A 7118-nucleotide genomic window follows, 5' to 3' on the forward strand; every position below is an offset into this window, starting at 1 on the left:
CACTTCTGGGATAAGCTGTCTAGTATTTCTGTGTAACTTTATGCACACACCGTGCGCCCCCAGTGGATTCTGCCCCAGGTGTCTGAAGGAGACCCACTGTGTGCACTTTGGTGACTTTCTTTGCGCTTCTTTGATTCGGTTCTATGCTTCTGAGTCACTGAACTGCTGGAGGATGCGAGTGACTCCTTTCCCTTGATACATGCATGTATGTATTTTTTTTCCCATTGAGCATGTGTTCTTTAGGTTCTCTTGGTTAAAGTTTAGAATTCCCTCTTATTTCTAGTCACCTGAAAGTGATGCCAATTCTGGGGGGTTGTATGAACCTATTCACTTGGGAACCAACCCCAGGCCACTTGAATTGAAGGAGAAAATAGCAAGGAAAGAAAGCATGCAGATTTCTACCACATTTGGAGATGGTGCTGTAGTTGAAAATATTATTAATGAGATAGTAGGGAACGTGACACTTCAAAGCAAGTGAAAAAATTAAAAATAATAAGCTCTCTATTCAGTGTTTTGTGGTGACCCATACGGGAGGAGAATCTGGGGAGCAATATGTATATATACGAGCCACTTTGCTACACAGCTGAAGCTGACACAGCACTGTAAATGAAGTATACTTCAATTAAAAAAATAAATTAACCCAGGAAAAACCCTCCTGGGAAGCCATTAGGGAGTTGAGGTCTTTTGAGCATTAACAACCTGCTCTCCTTCTTTGACACCTTGCAATAAATGTTGTCTTTCCTTCAACACAAGAAAGCAATAGATAAATGACCTCCCTGGCAATCCAGCGGTTAAGGCTCCATGCTCCCAAGGCAGGTGGTACAGGTTTGACCCTGGTGGGGGAACTACATCCCACATGCTGCATGGCACAGCCCAAAAAGGAAACAAAAAGCAAGATAATAGATGAAAATTAATGAGCTCTCCTCTTTGAGTAAAGTCAATAGAAAGGCAGAAAAATTGAGCTGGATCTAGTCATGACAGATCCACTCCCTAGTGACTTGATTTGGTATTTCAGAGTCTTTGATGGAAAAGCAGAGAAACCTTAGATCAGGGCAGTGTGCCTGCGGCCCGGTGCTGTTAACAGCTAGGGCCCCTCCCTGCCTGGAGCGACACCGCCAGCGTTCAAAGGTCTCCAGGCCGAGCTGTGAATCAAGAACTGCTGGGAGAGCGGCTTCAGATAACTGTGATGTGCGATGGTTTCCTCTGCAATTTAAGGCTGTGATTAAAGCCTATGAATAGCTTGAAGTGTGAAGCTGAAGCAGATCAGACTTGGAGCCCGATCGCAGCCTGCTGCTGAAGCGGGAGACACGTTTCTGGGTCTGAGTGAGCAGCAGAGGGGAGGCAGCTGGCACAGGGTGGGCGCGGTGCCGGCTGGACCCCTCTGGGTGGAGGCCCGGGCCCTGCAGGTGCGACTCTGCTCGTGGGACAGTGGTGCCAGCAGACCCGCTTCACCCGCTCGGCCGCCTCCGCCCTCTTCCAACCGGAGGCCGGGGCCTCTTCACTGTTAGCCCATGACTCAGGGCAGCAGAGCACAGGCCCTGTGTCCCAGTTCCTGCCTGCTGTCCACGACTGGGGTCTCAGCTACCGTGGAGAAGTCCCCTCTGTTACAGGGACAACCCCACCCCACAATTTCTGGGAGGTGCTTTGCCTTCTGGAGCAGAAATCTAGAGCAGTGATGAGATTCTCCCGAACCGACCTGGCCAGCCAGCCCGAGAGGGGTCCACAGCCACGGTCTCCTGGCCCTGGAGATGCAGACAGCAGATAGCTCCAAGGCCTTCAGCATTCCCAAGAGGATTTTGGAATGTGTTTATTATGTATGTATAACATGAATGTTTATGTATAGAGAATAGGTTATATAGTTATTATATATTTAAAATAATATATACAAGTGATGTTTTAATATAAACGTATACATTTGACCCTTGAACAGCACAGGTTGGAGCTTCAAAGTTCCACTCATATGCAAGTTTTTTCCAGTAAGTACTACAGTATAGAACCTCAGATATGAGAGTTGACTATAAAGTTGTACTCAAATTTCCAACTTATAATCCTGAGTTGTTCAAGGGTCAACACACTATCATGGGGTTCCCTAGTTGATCAGTGGTAAAGAACCTGCCTACAAAGCAGGAGCCACAGGAAATGTGGTTAGAACCGTGGGTTGGAAAGATCCCCTGGAGGAGGGCATGGCAACCCACTCCAGCATTCCTGCTGCAGAATTCCATGGACAGAGGAGCCTGGCCGGCTACAGTCCATGGGATCACAGAGAGTTGGACACAACTGAGTGACTAACACTTAAACTTACTTATTTAGTCTCTAGGGTATAATAAGCACTCAGTCAATGTTAGGACCAGAAGTCTTTCTCTGTTTTTAAACAGATACATGCATGTATCTAGAGAAAGCTTTTATTGATAAAAAAAATTAACATCATTTGAGGCTGGGGGTCCTTATCCCTCTCTCTTAAAGGCAATGTGACCCAATGCAGCATTTCTGACTGTAGATCAAAGCAGAAAGCCAGGGTTCCAGAGCTGCCATGTATCCTTCTATTCAAAATAGTGATCAAGAGAAAGGAAGGGTAAAAGAAATCATCAGAGAAAGCTGAGTGAATACCCATTTTTCCAAAGGATGCATTTTGAGGGCAGCACACCCCCAGGTGACCCTCCCTGTCATTCTTTTTCCGGCAGACATCGCAGCTCGGGGGGTGCCCACACGCTCAGATTAGGGGCCAGAGGGAACGCGTGCACCCTCCAGCCCTTGGCAGGCGCCGTCGGGCAGCTGGTGCAGCGTAGTCTTCAGCTGCACGTGGCATGCCCGCCCCACACAGGAAGGGCTTCTCGTGTTAGACTCTCAGGTTCTTTCTTATTCAGCTTGGATGCAGATAAAAAGCAGATGAAGTCTTAAATCTGCAGATAACCTCTAAAACTTATTTCATTTACTAAAAACTAGCCTTGAAATTTTCGTACTCTAAGCATACACACTTTAGTTAAAAAAATCTTACAGGAGTTTCTTCTAAAAAGGTTCATTTCTACAGCGTGAGAATTCCTGAAGAGTGAAGCTTGTTTCTCAGGGTGCATCCAGATGCCCAGCGCCAGGTGGGCGGGCCTTACTCGCGTTGGGCGGGACATCCTGTGTCATCAGCTCCGGGTCCGTCATGACCTCCCCTCCGCCCCCTTCTCTGTGTATCCCGTCGATGTCCAGTCTTCTGGGTGGTGTCCCAGCACACGCCCCGCCAGTAGAAACCTTTGAGCAGGCAGCTCCCAATTTATCTATGAATCATGGAGCAAGGCTGTTGTATTAACAGATGCCCCAGAGAGAAATCATAAACAAGCATGTCTGGGGATGTAACTGCCTTCTTTTCATTGTCTAGAGGGTCTCCTTGCCCACCTTCAGAGTGGACGTCTGCAGAGGCAGGGCGACAGGGAGGGCCGTGCGGATGTGTGCGGCCTTCCAAGTGTCCACTTTGAAGAAATGGGTATTTACTCAGCTTTCTCTGATGGTTTATCTTTCTCTTATTCACTATTATGAATAGAAGAATATATTCTGCAATTCCTTTGGGGCATCTTTTTATAATTCTTCCATGAGTTTACTTAGTTTTCCTCTAATTTCCACCCTGACTGCTACATACTATTGCTCCAGAAAAGGAAAGAGCAATGCAAAGTGCATCTAGTCCAGGGATGCTCCTTGCTTGTCTGAACATGAACCTGGGAAGATGTGTCTTTAATTCTCTACTCCTTTTATCGACAGCTGGTATTATTACTATTATTGGCTTTCAATGTCTTTGAATTTCAACTTTTCAATTTCAATGAATTACTGTCTCCTGTGTCTCTTGCTTTACAGAAAAAAATGCCGAAGTCGTTTTTGACACCGACTTTATTTGAAAGGGTGGGGCAATGCGTCCAGTGTTGCGTCTAGCAGGCACCACACACACCCAGGAAAATCCTTAAAATTATGTGACTGTTTCATCTCCCACCAAGAGACAGACCCCTTTATTGTCAACCAAAGCAATCTTTTATTTTTTTTCCATTGTGAGCATTTTCACTAGCACATCTAAAGAGTCACAGGCAGATGAAAACCGCCAATAATGGAAAGCATGAATATTTATTGACGTCTCATTACGCGCTTGGCATCGGAGCCGAGCAGATAACAGGCTTCATCTGTCCCATTAATTCTGAGGCTGTCGGGAGAGGGCGGCCCCGGGGTGGGTGCGCCGTGGGGAGGGTCTCCCTAGCGCACAGTGGGGACGTGGGCTCGTCACTTCCTGCTTCTGCAGACCGAACCGCTGCAGTCTGTCTGCACCCAGCCCTGCCCGGCCCCTGACCTCTCTCCCCATACCCGTCCCTCTTCCTGCCCACCGTCCTCTGGGACCCGGAGCCTCCCGCAGACGGCGCTGAGAGCTTCAGACTCTGTCCTTCAGCAAAGAAGCGGGAGAAAGGCCCCGGGCTAGGGCCTCAGGGCAGTGGGACGGCCCATCCGGGAGGCAGCTCAGTCACAAGCTGACGGTCACAGCAGAGGGTGGCGAGCTCTCTGGACGCAGGCCCGGGGGCTGGAGGGCCGTGGCAGCATCTGGAAGCACTTTCCTGGGGGGCACAGACACGTTCCACACCGTCAGGGGACTTGGGTTCAGCGAGTGTGAGATGATACACAGATCCCACGGGCCTGAGTTCAAGTAGACACAGGAGCGAAGGGCAGAGACTGTGCCCCTTAGGGTCCCGGGCCTGTTTGTCTTAGAAACACCTCGGACGTGAAGCCTAGAACTGCTGGGGATTAAACTTTGTCTTCCACGCCTCCCTCCCCAAAGCCAGACCTGAGTTCTAAGCCTGTGTCTGTGAAGTGACCTTATTTGGAAATAAAGTCAAATTGAGGTGAAGTGAAGTGAAGTGAAGTCACTCAGTCGTGTCCGACTCTTTGAGACCCCATGGACTGTAGCTTACAAGGCTCCTCTGTCCATGGAATTTTCCAGGCAAGAGTACTGGAGTGGGTTGCCATTTCCTCCTCCAGGGGATCTTCCCAACCCAGGGATCGAACCTGGGTCTCCTGCATTGCAGGCAGACGCTTTACCATCTGAGCTACCAGGGAAGATACAGAGTGAGGTAGATGTGATCAAATTACATTGAGGTCATTAGGGTGGGCTTGATCCGCTAGGGTGGGTGTTCTTATAAGGAGGGGCGATGCCATGTGGGGACTCATCCTAGGAGAATGCCCGGCGGTGCAGCAGAGGCGTGAGGTGGCCGCTTGAGGCAGCCAAGGCTGCCCCCCACAACGCCAGGAGGGGACGGAGAGGCTGGGGACAGAGCCTCCACCCCACAACCCTCCCATAGAGCATGGCCCTGCCAACAGTTGACCTCAGATGTCTGGCCACCGGGCTGTGAGAGAATTGACTGGTTCTGCCTTCAGCTGCCCAGCACAACGATCCCACGAACCGCCCTCGTGGAGGAGCCTGCGAGACGGACCTAGAGTGGCGGGCGGCTGCGGCAGGCAGCTGTGGCGGGCGGCTGTGGCGGGCGTCTGAGCTCTGCGGTGTCCACCGTCAGCCATGACAGAGGTTACAGGGACAAGGAGAGTCCAGCACGGCCCCGCGTGTGCCACGTGGCACGTCCCCTCCACGTCCCTACCGTCCTGTTGGTGGAGGGATCACCGCGTTTGGCGAGTCCTGAGTGTGTGAATCACAGGCTGTAGGGTGAGCACGCTTGTTCTCAGCAGAGTCCTCTTGACACCCTGGCCACATGGGCACTGGGCCTCTCCCCAGGGTATGTTCCAAGACGCTGAGGTCCCCACGCCTTCCTGGAAGGCTGCCCTGAGCTCCCCTGGGCCGAGGGAAGCCCGAGGACTCGGGGGCTGACTCCACTCTGTGAGTTTTCAGCAGAGCCATGAGGGGTGGTCTCACTCCTTCCTGCTGGCTCAGGCCGCCTCAACCATGATGCAAACATGGCCCCTCTAGGGTCCCCCTGCCAGCTTCCTTGAAGCCTGATGACTTTTCAGGGAGAAGCAGGGGTCTGCGCACTTACCACCCCAGCCCTGAGCTCCTGAGTGACAGGTCTGACAGCATGGCACCCCCACCCCCACCTGCCATCAGTGCCAGCCTGCAGGTTCCAATGCCAGCTGTCAGTTCTGATGCCAGCTGTCCTCTCCCCACCTGCAGGGTGGGGCCTGGAGGCCAGGCCTGCCACATGCCATCCCCAGGCAGGCATGCCCCCCGAGGGTCTAGGCTGACGCTGATGTCGGCTGCACCGCACTGGGGGCCGGGCCGTCTGGGGTCAATGTAGACTGCGTGCCCACCCGCTGGGCACCGCAGGTGGGAATCCGATCCCTTTGCTCCGTCGGGGGTGTCAGCTGCTGATGGCCGGTGCAGAATGGTCCTTCTTCTGAGACTGGGTTTCTCTTGGCCTTTACCCACCCTGTTCTGTAACCAAACACCAAAGCACAGAAGGTCAGCCCTTCTGCTTGTTTTTCACCTAAAACGCACCGGGAGCCACTCTCGAAGCTGGAACTTGAAAAGAAGAAAACTATCTGATTTTAAGTAGCACTCCACCTGGAGAATCCCAGGGACGGCGGGGCCTGGTGGGCTGCCGTCTATGGGGTCGCACAGAGTCGGACACGACTGAAGCGACTTAGCAGCAGCAGCAGCAGCCACCCTGGGAACTCCTCCAGATCTGACAGCGTTAGTTTCCTCTCTTCTGAAACAGGAGACATTTTTCTGAGCTTACCACCTGGCTGCCCTGGACGGAGCGTTTATCTTGCATTTTCTGATTTACGTTCATAGAGGTTCCCTCAGGTTTCACTCCTGTCGTTTATCAGGTGAAAGGACTGATTCTGAAAGGGGCAGGGCAGTGCAGGGCTGGGGGCTGACGGGGAGCGGGGGAGGCTGCAGGGAGGAGGCTGTGAGCCCTGCAGGCCGCGGCACGGGGCTGAGGGACAGCATGGTCTCCCCACGTCTCGAGTCCTGTCCGCACCCCGCTGTCCTGTCCGTGGAGGGGTTTCTCCCTCCTGGGCAGGGTTTTCGTGGTGGCGGGTGGCTAGGCCCCAGGGCCTCTGCGGGAACACTGCTGATGGCCTGTCTTGCTGTCTGTGGGCCCGGCCAGGGGGCCTCCTCGATCCCCGCCATGTGGGCGCCGAGCCTGCCT

General features: G+C 52.6%; 1 non-coding gene across 1 annotated transcript; it reads right to left on the minus strand.

Moving 5' to 3' along the window:
- Window positions 1-5001: 5001 nt before the first annotated feature.
- Window positions 5002-5073, minus strand: TRNAC-GCA. The gene has a single exon. It is a non-coding gene; the product is annotated as a tRNA-Cys (tRNA).
- Between the last annotated feature and the right edge of the window lie 2045 nt (window positions 5074-7118).

This window comes from Bubalus bubalis, chromosome 10, assembly GCF_019923935.1.
Source record: "Bubalus bubalis isolate 160015118507 breed Murrah chromosome 10, NDDB_SH_1, whole genome shotgun sequence".
NCBI classification, from domain to species: Eukaryota; Metazoa; Chordata; class Mammalia; order Artiodactyla; family Bovidae; genus Bubalus; species Bubalus bubalis.